The 14,193-nt window shown below is 42.4% G+C and overlaps 1 long non-coding RNA gene across 1 annotated transcript; it reads right to left on the bottom strand.

Moving 5' to 3' along the window:
• Nucleotides 1-1,274: 1,274 nt before the first annotated feature.
• LOC141088524 (uncharacterized) lies at nucleotides 1,275-3,595 on the bottom strand. The gene is made up of 2 exons (XR_012231969.1): nucleotides 3,209-3,595; nucleotides 1,275-2,133 (listed from the first exon to the last, which is right to left on the bottom strand). It is a non-coding gene; the product is annotated as an uncharacterized lncRNA (long non-coding RNA).
• Nucleotides 3,596-14,193: the final 10,598 nt, after the last annotated feature.

The raw sequence follows: 14,193 nt of genomic DNA, 5'->3' as shown, positions 1-14,193 counted from the left end.
AAGAGGGAGCAGGAAGAGAGGTGGGAGGACAGTTCAAGATGGACGTGTTGTTCCAGTAGTTTTGAGGCATAGGGGAGAAGTGATACGAGTCGATAGCTAGATACAGAGGATGGGTCAAGGGTGGGCGTGATCAAGGTACATATAAAGCATAAGGGGGAAGACCCCAGTTGTTAGTGAGAGGTTGAAGAGGTGGGATGAAGACTGGTGAGGTTTAGTATGAGGTGGGACAGGATCAGTCAAGTGCACAGGTGGCGAGATGTGATCTGGAGAGTAGAGAGGAAAGTTGGTCTTCTATAATGGCAGAGACACTGGTTTTGGAGGAGGAGGGCTGAGTTATGAGGAAGGGCTGTAGGCCTGAGCTTTCTCAGATGTTAATTTTCTGCTTGAAGAATTAAGCAAAGTCTGCAGCTGATATGAGAGGAGAGAGAGGGGGTGCTGGGGGATGGAAGAGACAACTGAAACTACTGAATAGCTGATTAGGGTTGCGAGACAGGGAGGATATAAGATATGAGAAGCAGATTTGTTTTGCTGCAGTGAGTGTGGACTTGAAGGTGGCGTTTTCCAAGGAGACAGGTCCCCATTAACTATACAAAAGGAATCTACTGAGAACAAATGCCAGGAAGATCCCTTCCACTAATATATTCAGTAAATCTACATCAGGAGAAAACAGCATCCTGAGTGAGAAACTCCACAACTGCTTTGCAGCGTGACCAGGAGCTGAGCAGATTGATATATAGAAGATTCAGGGAAACCCGTGACTTAATCATTTACACTTTGCGGCCCAGCTCCATACACATATGACTTGCACAGTACATGTACGGCAGATAGTAAAATATACCCAGCTTATGATGAATTGAACCCTTTAAGTCTTTCAACTTGTGGTTTTTGCTGACTTTGTTGCACTAGATTCATCAAAATGGCACATGAGACTCGAGTTTTGAGCATAACCTCAAGCTGTCTTTTTCCTAACTGGTTCTGCGAGTGCTTAAATGGGAAAAGTTGCAGCCAAATAACTGATATATTCACTCCAGGGAGGACTAGAAGAGTAGAATTGTGCCAAATTTTGCAACTTTTTTTTTTTAAATAGTCGCATTTAATGAATCTGTTTAATTCATCTGGAAAGTCACACTGACATAAAAATCAGAAACCGCTTGGAGGAAAAAAAAAAAAAGTACAAATAGTTTGATTAATTTGTCACGTCCAAAATGCAATGATGAATCGTGCCTAAAGCGTTCAACACCTATAAAACAAATGTGTGAGATATGACTGGCAGATAAAATTTTTGATTTTTTCTTTATTTTCAGACATTTCTCCACTCAGCACGTAGATGTATTAAAATTGCAGAATCATCTGAAGATGGAGGCGCAGATTCTAGATTTGCTTTGGTCGTGTTAGTAAAAAAATAAGTGCATAGCAAGGTCATTGCGCTTTAGTTCATTACGTCCACATAGGACGAAGCAGATCCGGTAACTGATGTCCGGATTATTTGGGCTTCTTGTCCTTACTCAGCCGATCGGCGAATTCTACCAGAGTCCTTGTGGGGCGGCCGGACCTGCCCTTGCGCAGATAAGGGACCTCATCCTTGTTGGACATGACTCCGGCTATATCCAGGTGAGCCCAGTGCGGGGACGTGACAAACTCCTTCAAGAAAGCCGCGGCCGTACACGCACCCCCAGATCTGCGAGAAGAAAACCTTTCATTAGTTTCTGTGGAGCAAGATACATTACCTCATGTATACTACTGATGTGGAAATTGTAGGTTTATTTTTTAATAAAATCCACATAAAAAGGAAAAAAAAAACCCCAATAATAATAATAATATTCCCATGATAGAAATTGATGACATATCCTGTAGGGGTGCACCCATGTGGTTAGGATCTCACCAATCATTTCTATAGGAATTCCAACAGATGAGCAAATCTGGATCTCCGTTTTGGTGATGGATGGAGGTCTCAGAGGCGGGGGTCGCTCTATGAGATACTTTAGAAACCTACTACAACCACCATATTTACATCCATTACCTGCTGTACTTCCCGACATTATTAAGGTCTGCGAGGGCCGACTCAGTCACTTGTTTAGTGTAATGATCAAAGAGAGGCATTCTCCATACACGATCCCCAGTCACGACGCTGGCCTGGAAGGAACATGAAACATCAGCAGTAAATTCAGCAATGTGGAGGACATCCCACAGGTCTAGAATACATACTTGGTGCCTTCCCACAAAAGGTGCAGGTGTACGGAGTTCTCTCAGGAGCTGAGCCGCCCCCATACAGAACAGATGCTGGCAGTGTTACACAGCTGGCAACTGCCTCTAGTAGCAACAACTGGAGCTAGCTCAGATCGCTGTATGACAGCTGAAATAGTGCTGAATGGGAAGGTGCTGATGGTTTCGTTGGCAGCCAGACACCTTCTGAAGGCCCTCATTGCCTCCATCTTTGTGCTCCTACGCAGCCTTGCCCTATCTTAATAGGCGACTGGTAATTTTTACTATATATTGCTGCAGTATACAGAACAAGTTCAAGTAAAGAAAAACACACCCTGACAGTATGAATTGAATTCCTTTTCCTGATCTGAATCTATTTGGCATTGCTGCAAAATGAAGGAAAAACAATGAAAAATGTTAAGAATTACAATACTGGAAAAGACAAAAAATAAAGCCAAACTGAACATTTTTTTGGTCAACATAACCTCCAAAAAATGCAGTGAAAAATCAAAACGTTGCATGGACCCCATAATTGGGTCAAGGAAAAGAGAGAAAAAAAAATCTCGCCATGTGAAAAACAAGCTCTTGCACAGCTATATGAATGGAAGAAATTTTTTTTATTCTTTTTATTTATTACAAAAGTTCCAAATGTTTTCTTTAAGACCAAACAAAGGGGGGAGCCCAAACCTATGCAGCTTTGGCACTGTTGTAATTGCACTGACCTGAATAATTGTGTTCCAGGTCATTTACTGCACAATGAGCGCTATAAAAAAAAAAATTTAAAAAAAAAGACAAATATAGTACAAAAAGTGAATGGTGTCTTTCAAAACTAGAACACACCCTCCTCCCAACCCAAAAAAAAAAAAAATCTCTCGTACAGTTATGTTAGTGGACAAATAAAGAGCTACTGGAATAAGGAAAGGGGGGGGGAATAAAGTGAAATGAACAATGATTCAGACAGAAGAGCATGTTATGACAAGAAGATAGAAAGTAAAATGTTTCTGACCTCTTGAAGGTGATTCCAAAGCCAAGAAGAATTGGTGAAGACTCCAGTGGCTGCAGATCCCAGGGCTACGTCCATTGCACCTACACAACAATTCCCGGTGAGCCGTGCTCCTCGTGAGAAGACACAGGCAGACATCTACATACAATAACTGCATACAGCTGCAGTACAATCCCACAAAGTGAAACGGATAAAGCCGGGCTCCATCTGCACCAATCACATCCTGGTAGCTGGTTGTGTCTACTGACACTTCTTCCACCATTCATATTCCACCCAATTGCAGCCGCCATAAAGCACAGACCACCAGACAGACAATGCAAAACTAATAAAATATACAGCTAAAGAAAAAACAAACATTATTTCTCTACGACATACATTAATTATATTTTTTTGAAATCCAAATTAGAAGGGTTCTCCAGTTATTACCCATCCATGGGACTGGTGATTAGAGTTGAGCAAATTTGTTCGGGTTCCCTCTTATTCGGCAAGCTATAAGCGCTTACCAAATAAGCTGCAGAGGGAACCCGGCTTCCTGGATCACACCGGCTGAACGGCTCTGCAGCTGCATGTGTCGCGCCTGTGTCAGTCACAGCATGTGACATATGCAGCTGCGGCGGCGATCAGCTGATGGGCAGGCGTGATCCAGGAACCCGGGTTCCCTCTGCAAAGTCGCCCAAGTCTACTGGTGAAATCTTACTGATCGGTAACCGTATTGATCGGCAAAATTGGAACTTTTATCTCTGGTTAAATAGAGCGGCAATGCAGATACCTGACCGCTGCTCTGCTCATCCTATGGGGGGCTGCCCAGTGCTGCACTCGGCTTTTTCTGGCAGCCCTGTAAGAGGAGGTATGGAGCAGTAATCAAGTATCCAATCTGCCACTCAATTTTGTAACTTGAATTAAAAAAAAAAGCTCAATCAGGGACAGTTATTCCCTGGTCAGACCCTCACCGATCAGTAACGGATCATCTATTCTGAGCTGGTGAAGGGGGATGGGGCCTGGCTACACCCGCCCATTAAATTCATCAAAAGTGGGGGGTGATTCTTACTCTACAAGTGTTACTCCAGTCCTGTTTCTTGCGAGGTGCATGGATCCGCACAGCAGTGATAACGAGTTTGGGGCATCCTAAGTGGCGCGCGCCTCTCACGTTGAGACCCCACACTTAATGAATCGGAGCCCATGTGTACATTCTTCCAGCCCCTTCCATCATGTGTACGCAGCTCCCATACCTGTTAATGTCGCTGCATTTACGATCGCTCTTGCATTAAAGTTGTGTGCGTAACACAGAGCGTCCGCCAACAGCAGCCGTCCCTCCGCGTCAGTGTTATCTACCTGTGAGGAAACAGCAGCAGTCATGGATTTACTACTTTGCCATCTATAAAATAAAACAAACTAAATTGCTGTTCAGATCTGATCAGTACAGGGCAAGGGATCAATACTTATTAGAGGAGAACCCTTCATCTTGCGGTTAGATATCTGTATTCTATTGAAATATAGGACTCGCACTTTATCTATAATAGTCACAAAACTGGTGGCATTAGAGAACAATCCGGCTCTATCGTGGTCTATTCTAGAAAGATCCTGCACTGTAATAAATCTAAACCCTGAAGGACTGAATACAGCAATTTATCCACTATTGTGGGATGGGTTTATATTTTGCTCATGTCCCCCTTCTGTGGAGGCTTCTTGCCTTGTCTTTTCAATTGTAATTTGTTTTTATATATCCATCGAAAAAGTCAATATTTTAATTATGAAGCTGGAATCTCTTCCTATCTGACAGCTACTGACTATTGCAGGAACAGATATAGGTGGTGTATTGAATAGTGAAGTGTCTACCATTATCCTCCTTGGATATATAGGATTCAGCAATACCAGTGTTGCTTTATATAGGAAAAAATCCCGCTCTCATTGGAGCACCACCATGACAGCCATAAGGAGTCTTCAGCAGACCCCCAGCTGTCATGGCAACCCATTGTGAGACCGCGAGCACCTCGCATTGGAGCCAACAGCCAATTAGAACAGCGCGCTCCTCAGGACGTGAGCTGTGAATGCCGCTGTCAAAAGACTGGCAGCTAAGTTTAACAGGTTAACACCTGTGGACAGAGCTCCGCTCTACACAAGGATGTTAGAGGCAGATGATGGCTGAATAACACAGCCATCATCTGCTGGGAAAGATGCAATCTCAGTTCCTGAGCTCGCATCAAAGACAGGGTGCCGACAGATATCAGTAAGGGGTTAAAAAACAAAAACAATAATATGTTTGGGGGTTCAGTACTGGATTAGTGTAAGGGACTCTATACTAATACTACACAGCACAATGAAAACACTTGCCTTACCGGGGCCCCCAACACACGCTACGCCATTGACTATACATGACAAATGTATGGCCACTCCTCAGTGCCACTTTGAACTGGATAGCACTACTAACAATGGCTCAGGGTGGCGAGTTTTGAGCTGGTTCTCCATTGTTTGGTGGTGTTGGTACAGAACACTTTCCAGCTTCACACTGACCATGTACATCTAATGGTCCAACCCATCACAGGCCCCGCTACACATTGCCTTGGGTTACAATGAGATAAGAGCATAAACCCAGGGGCCAGATCTCCATTTATATCATGTTTACTAGGGAGCCAAAAGCTGAGGAAACCTAGGGCAAAGCTGATATTTGTATTCGTCACCCTACTAAACTCCTACTAGTCAGGATAATGGCCGTCACCACAGCCGGCAATGGGTGAAGATTACCTGGATGGTCTTCCCCGTTCTTGGCCTTCACCACATCCCCAGGCTTATTAGCTCTGCCGCTGGGCATATTTTCACACAGTGGAGCCAAACCTTACAGGACGAGATTAACACCATCATTAGTTTTACAGAAACATATTACATACAAGATAAAAAGTATCAGACAGGAGTAGAGATGCCATAGAAAACCTAGGACCAATGCTGAGTAACTACAATGGCCGCTGTTTGGGAGCCTCTTGGCAACAGGACCAAAGACTTGGCCGACTTCCTACTGTTCTGATAAGCCGCTGCGTGACGGGTGTTTTACTTTGTACCAAATTGATTTTTTTAAGTAATTTACTGCAGGATAATCAAATATAAAAAAAATGTCCTAAAAAGTGGTCCATGGGATGGGACAAGAAAGTAATCCATTATCGCATTTTGCCTGTTTTAAAGTTTATTTTTGTGTGTTTACGTGTCTATTTTTCTGTTTTTGCTGTCCCCGCCATTGTTGCCAGAGTTTGGGTGGTTTCGTGGAGTTTTTGTCCGATTCATCAATGGATTTAAAAAGAAAAAAATGCAGGTCAGCTATCTACTCCAATCTCCCTCTTCAGTTTTTTTTTTCTTTTAGAGAAACTTCACAAAAAAAAGTGCCACAATTCTGGGCAATTCTCCCCCCCTCCATGGAAGACAAAAAGCAATTTTAGAGAACTTTTTATATGTCACACTTAAACGCTTTAAGTTTTGATCAGTGAGGGTATGCGAGTTTAGCACCCCCCCACTGATCCATAAAACAAAAAGGTCAGGGGCACTATAATCAGAATTGTGCCCTTTTAGCTCATTTTTGGAGGGGCAGGGTTAGCATTGTATATGCTCACAAAAGTATATAAGTGGTCTGCGAAGGTTTCAGCACTCCGACACCATTAATCAAAACAGTTGATGTGTCGGAAGTTACCGTACTTAAATTGGGAGGGGAAAACATTTACAGCCAGATTTTTAAAAATTGTTCCACTGCATTTAAAACAAAATTAATTTTCAAATATTCCACAAATTTGTGTACACAGCTCATACCACGGTATGTGGTTCAATTGGTGGCATAAAAGTAAAAGTGAATAAAACTGTCATTTTCATATAGCCTTTATATAACTAAAATTGAAAGATAAATACTGTATTATTTTGCACTACACTCTAGGTTTAGAGAGCACAAAATAGGAAAAACATTTTTCCTACTAACTAAAACTTCCCGGGTAAAATGGAGAGGTCATGATCACTAATTTTAATGCACTAGGGTAGAATAGGAATGTAATAGATCAATTGTTAATGTGTATTATACACACACAGATCTGCTACGTATAGACACAGCTCTGAAACATTTGCACATTTATAGATGCACACAGCTCTGCTACATTTCCACATTTATAGATGGAAAACAGCAAAAGAGCAAAAAGGTTTACCGGTACAGGCCTCCAGACAAATGCACCATCAGGATGCAGTGGACCCATACAATTAACCCCTTCATGACCCAGCCTATTTTGACCTTAGCGACCTGGCCATTTTTGACAATATTGACCAGTGTCCCTTTATGAGGTAATAACTCAGGAACGCTTCAACGGATCCTAGCGATTCTGAGAATGTTTTTTCGTGACATATTGGGCTTCATGTTAGTGGTAAACTTAGGTCGATAATGTTTGCATTTATTTGTGAAAAAAACGGAAATTTGGCGAAAACTTTGAAAATTTTGCAATTTTCACATTTTGAATTTTTATTCTGTTAAACCAGAGAGTTATGTGACACAAAATAGTTAATAAATAACATTTCCCACATGTCTACTTTACATCAGCACAATTTCGGAAACCAATTTTTTTTTTTGTTGGGAAGTTATAAGGGTTAAAAGTTGACCAGCGATTTCTCATTTTTACAACAAAATCATTTTTTTTAGGGACCACCTCACATTTGAAGTCACTTTGAGGGGTTTATATGGCAGAAAATACCCAAAAGTGACACCATTCTAAAAACTGCACCCCTCAAGCTACTCAAAACTACATTCAAGAAGATTATTAACCCTTCAGGTGCTTCACAGCAACTAAAGCAATGTGGAAGGAAAAAATGAACATTTTAATTTTTCCAACAAAAATTTTCTTTTAGCATCAATTTTTTCATTTTCACAAGGGCAACAGGATAAAATGGATCCTAAAATTTGTTGGGCAATTTCTCCTGAGTACACCGATACCTCATATGTGGTCATAAACCACTGTTTGGGCGCATGGCAGGGCTCAGAAAGGAAGGAGCGCCATTTGACTTTTTGAATGGAAAATATACTGTAATATTTAGCGGTTGCCATGTCGCGTTTGGCGTGTCCCTGTGTGCCTAAACACTGGAGCTCCCCCACAAGTGACCCCATTTTGGAAACTAGACCCTCCAAGGAACTTATCTAGATGCATAGTGAGCACTTTGAACCGCCAGGTGCTTCACAAATTGATCCGTAAAAAAAAAAAAGACTTTTCTTTTCACAAAAATTTTATTTTAGCCTCAGTTTTTTCATTTTCACATGGGCAATGGGATAAACTGGATCCTAAAATTTGTTGTGCAATTTCTCCTGAGTACAAGGATACCTCACATGTGGTCATAAACCACTGTTTCGGTGCACGGCAGGGTCCGGAAGGGAAGGAGCGCCATTTGACTTTTTGAATGGAAAATTAGCTCCAATCGTTAGTGGACACCATGTCGTGTTTGGAGAACCCCTGTGTACCTAAACATTGGAGCTCCCCCACAAGTGACCCCATTTTGGAAACTAGACCACCCAAGGAACTTATCTACAGTCATGGCCAAAAGTTTTGAGAATGACACAAATATTATATTTTCACATTATCTGCTGCCCTCTGGTTTTTATGTGTGTTTGTCAGATGTTTTTATCACATACAGAAATATAATTGCAGTCATATTATGAGTAGCAAAAGGTTATATTGACAGTTAGAATGAGTTAATGCAGCAAGTCAATATTTGCAGTGTTGACCCTTCTTCAGGACCTCAGCAATTCTCCCTGGCATGCTCTCAATCAACTTCTGGATCAAATCCTGACTGAGCAGTCCATTCTTGCAAAATCAATGCTTTTATTTTGTCTGAATTTGAAGGTTTTTGTTTGTCCACCCGTCTCTTGTTGATTGACCACAAGTTCTCAATGGGATTAAGATCTGGGGAGTTTCCAGGCCATGGTCCCAAAATCTCTATGTTTTGTTTTCTGAGTCATTTAGTTATCACCTTTGCTTTATGGCAAGGTACTCCATCATGTTGAAAAAGGCATTGTTGATCGCCAAACTGCTCTTGGACGGTTGGGAGAAGTTGCTCTTGGAGGACATTCTGGTACCATTCTTTATTCATGGCTGTGTTTTTAGGCAAGACTGAGAGAGAGCCCATTCCCTTGGCTGAGAAGCAACCCCACACATGAATGGTTTCAGGATGCTTGACAGTTGGCATGAGACAAGACTGGTGGTAGCGCTCACCTGGTCTTCTCCGAATAAGCCGTTTTCCAGATGTCCCAAACAATCGAAAAGGGGATTCATCAGAGAAAATGACTTTACCCCAGTCCTCAGCAGTCCACTCCCTGTACCTCTTATAAAGAAGCAACTGAAAAAACAGTGCATAAACATCCAAAATAGGCAGAAATAACATGAATCTTTATTAAGGACACAGATAAAAATTGGCATGACAGAAGTGACACAAGCAGAACGCACAGAGGTACAGAGATTCCCTAAGGTATATCAATATGGTATAATGTATCTCCATTAGTGGTATATACAAGCCGACTAGTCATAGTGAAATAAAGGGTAAAATCCCCAGACCGTCAGGCAACCCCAAAGAAGGGGGTTATGAGAGATCAAAATACAAACATAATACTCATACCTAAGGGGGCACTGGACCACCGGCGCAAGGAAGACAGCCCAACGTATGTTTCGGAAGCTACACCGCTTCCTTCCTCAGGGGGTGTGTCATAAAAGGCCACCGGGTGTACTATAAATAGGGGTCCAAATAAACCTGAGCGCCAATCAGGGGAGCGACCAACCACCCACCCACCAACACGTCCGGGCTGGCGCTGACAATACACGGGGCCCCGTGACGTCAGACGCCAGACCACGGGCGGATGGGGGTGGAGTTAGGCGCGCGTCACCCGCGCATGCGCAGACGGCCACAAAATGGTCGCGGCCATCTTGACTGGGGGCATAATAGATGGCAAACAGAAAAATATGATATCTAACATAGTATTTGACCAAAAAAGAGCGCCAAATGTTTTACCAGTATCTAGTGCATCACATAGCGACTATATTAGGCACCATGGATAAGTATCCAATAGCATAGGTGGATAAGGTAACCGCACATGCGCAAATGACCATAAAAAATTTATATACGGCCATCAAAGATGGAAACACACCTAATAGTAAGCGTAAAAAATACCAATGTATTTATATGAAAATTTATAGATTGTTACAAAGCATCAAAAATGATTAAACACGAGGGTTATAAGGATATAGGGTAACCCAACGTATTCCAGTCCTATACAGGTTTATGACAACAATATATATACCCCATGCATTAGTTTAGTCAAAAATTATAGCCATAAAAATGTACATAGTCCTATTATAATCTAAATGGAATAAGTTAGCCCAAAAATAATGCTATTACAATGAAATATAAAGAATAATCTCTATCAACCGCATTATTATGCATTGCCCCCATATATATAACTACATATGCTTGTAAATAGAGGTGTATACAGCCATATATCAATGATCACCACATAGAAGTCCACCCATAAAAAATGGAAAAAAAACAAAGAGAACACATCTTCATCTTCTTGTATAGGAGAATGTTGATATATTCATAGAAGAGACGATCATATTTATCCAAAGCCTCCAGAAGATATTTCGGACCCAGACAACCCAACCAAAAAGATGCCAAATCTAAAAGACTAAAATAAAACAAAGTTAAAAAAGTTAAAAAAGACACAACAAATGTCACTCCAGAAGTGTAACAGTACCACAACGGGGGAATAGGTGGAGGAGAAGAGGGAAAGATAAAAGGAAAACTCACAAAAATGGAACGAATGAAAGACATTCGTTAAGGCCATATGGATGGACTGTTAGAATCATAGAATCATAGAATCATAGAATCGTAGAGTTGGAAGGGACCTCCTGGGCCATCTGGTCCAACCCCCTGCTCAAAGCAGGATTCGCTAAATCATCCCAGTCAGATGTCTGTCCAGCCTCTGTTTGAAGACTTCCAAGACTTTTGTTTTCAATTTCCAAATCCATTTAGCTTCTAATTGACTCAATCTTTTAGAGAGACCCCCACCTCGAATATCAATTTTCAGGGCCTCAATGCCCCATACCATAAGTGAGGTGGAATCACAGCCATGGTGCTCCTTGAAATGTCTAGGTATAGTCCTCAGGGTGGAAGCATCCGTGTGGCCACGAGCCGCCTGAATCCCCAACACGTGCTCCCTGACTTGGACCTTGAATTGTCGCGTAGTAAGGCCTACATAAATAAGGCCACAGGGACACGTAGCATAGTATATGACATACCTAGTCGTACAGGTAATGCGTTGTCTAATACTGAAGACCTGATCTCCACTCGAATTGTTAAATTCAGTACACCGCATAATGTTGGGGCAGGCGACACAGTGGCCACACGGATAACAACCAACCCCGGGAATGTGACCATCCAGAAAGGTAGTTTTAGAGCCCACAGCGTAGTGGCTCATAACCAGATGATCCCTTAAGTTTCTAGACCGTCGGAACGCCATGGCTGGTCTCTCTGTTGTGATCCTGTTAATGACCGGGTCAATGCGGAGGATAGGCCATGCTTTATCAAGGGCAGAACGAACAGCCTCTGATCTAGAGCTAAAAGTAGTAATAAACCTAACAGTTTGGTTACCCCTAGATGTATTGGACATCCCTGATCTATATAATAAATCCTGCCTAGTAGCATGCTTAGCTCGATTGAAAGCAATTTTGATGGATCTCCGGCTATATCCACGTTCTAGAAATCGTTGACGAAGCTCATCCGCCCGATGAAAGAATGTCTCATCTGTAGAACAGATACGGCGCAGTCGTAAAAATTGACCGATGGGTACCACCTTAATGACATGTCTCGGATGTGCGGATGAGGCGTGCAGCAAGGAATTTGTCGCGGTAATCTTTCTAAATATGTCTGTTTGCACCATCCCATAGGGGTCCCTCCTTACGGTAACGTCCAAAAAGTCCAATTCATTAGCATCAGATGTGAACGTAAGTATAATATTACGGTCATTGTTGTTCAATTTTGAGATAAGCTGCGCAAGGTCGACGGAGCTGCCTTGCCAGATGAAGAATATATCATCAATGTACCGCGTCCAAAGGGGGACACGGCACATTGACACATCCTCATCTGACAAAAAGAGGTCCCTCTCCCACAGCCCCAGGAATAGGCCAGCATAGGTGGGCGCAAAGGCCGCACCCATGGCGGTCCCCTGGAGCTGGAGGTAGACCTGTTATAGAAAATTGACCTATAACCCCCTCTCATACTTATCTCAGTTTGTTTTACAACCAAGGAGTCCAAGCGACGGAGACAGAAGTACAATCCAGCTCAGGCAGGAGCATCGAAACATAACCTCAAATACATTGTCTTTTTTGTGGAGGTGTATTCTCATGCACCTCTTCACAACCACACATCCGCTTCATGATTTGGTCTACTTGGTGTTATCCTCCTCCTTATCCTCATTCTCATCATTCACAACCAGTAGAACACCCGGGTGAACGTATTCCGTGATGCAAAAGTCACTCAATTTTTGAGCAAGGGTGTTTGTATGATGCCCGTTACTAATTTGAAACCAAAACAAATGTTACTCCCCCAGGGGGGAACTGTCATAAAAATGAGATGTACGTTTATTCTTCCCATTTATTCTTATATTTTCCAGTTTTACTATGTCTGGACCATCCTCTAAGGACCTAGTGTATACCTCTACAATATAAAAATATTGAAATACTATTATATTATATTTTAATTTATATCCCTGTCTCTGAGCTGTTGCTAGGGACAAACATATCTCATTGGGCACATTCTGGCTTCATATCTATGAACCTGTGTTCGCCCCTCCCTTTTGTTTTTGCTTTCATAGGTGGATTCACATTTTTTATTTGTTTGATTTCAGTATGATTTATCATTATGTCTCCTCATTCTCTGCCAATAAATCACCAGGGTTAACGTGTTCTGTGCTGCTACAGGCAGTCCAATTTTTGGCAATGGTGTCTATGATGCCCATAGTATATTTTTAAAAACTGTAGCCCCCATGGGAAATGTTTGTCAGCCCAGGCACTGCATGTATATAACGAGAGTGACAGACTGGCCAAAAAAGGGAATTTAGGCCTAAAATGCCTCCATTTTTGGCCCACGGATGTTTGAGGCATGTCAGAGATAGACCCCGCTGTAAAATGTGGCCTGTTTTTTAAAATAATGCAACATAGTGCTATATATAACTTGAGTACCAGACAGGAAATCACTGGAGCACCGGCCTAAATTCCACACATTTTTATCACACGGACGTATGAGGCGTGTCACAGATATACCACACTGTCAAATATGTTTCTTTGTTTTTTGGTGGATGCAAAGGACTGCTAGATATAACGAGAGTGACAGACTGCCAAAAAAGGGAATTTAGGTCTAAAATGCGTCAATTTTTGGCACACGGATGTATGAGGCGTGTTAGAGATAGACTGGAAAAACTTTGAGCACACACAGATATGAGCTGCCAAGGAGATACCACTACGACAAATGTATGCCCTGTTTTTTTTTGGCCTAACTACTGCTGTATATAAGTACAGTTTCACCCAGGAAAAATAAAGAAAAGCGCCCTACACTGGCAAATTATTGAGCACGCAAAGATATGAGCTGACACAGAGATACCACTACATTAAATGTGAGGCCTGGTTTTTTTTGGCTAAATACTACTGTATTTAACCAAAAGTGACAGGCCGCCCAAAAAAAGATAACAGCCTTAACCCCTTCCTGACATCCGACGTACTATCCCGTCCATGGGACCCGGGCCCCTATGCCCATGGACGGGATAGTACGTCTACCGCGATCAGCGGCGCCCACGTGGTGAGCGCCGCTGATCGCGGCCGGGTGTCAGCTGATTATCACAGCTGACACCCGGCACAATGTGTCAGCCGCCCCCGACACGTTAACCCCTTGCACACCGCGATCAAACATGATCGCGGTGTACCGAGAGTTAAAGGGAA

Source organism: Dendrobates tinctorius, unplaced genomic scaffold (assembly GCF_039654945.1).
Source record: "Dendrobates tinctorius isolate UK_male_01 unplaced genomic scaffold, ASM3965494v1 ptg000039l, whole genome shotgun sequence".
In the NCBI taxonomy this organism is placed as follows: Eukaryota; Metazoa; Chordata; class Amphibia; order Anura; family Dendrobatidae; genus Dendrobates; species Dendrobates tinctorius.
Note: the sequence above shows the minus strand (reverse complement) of the source record. Positions and strands in the feature narration are given on the sequence as shown.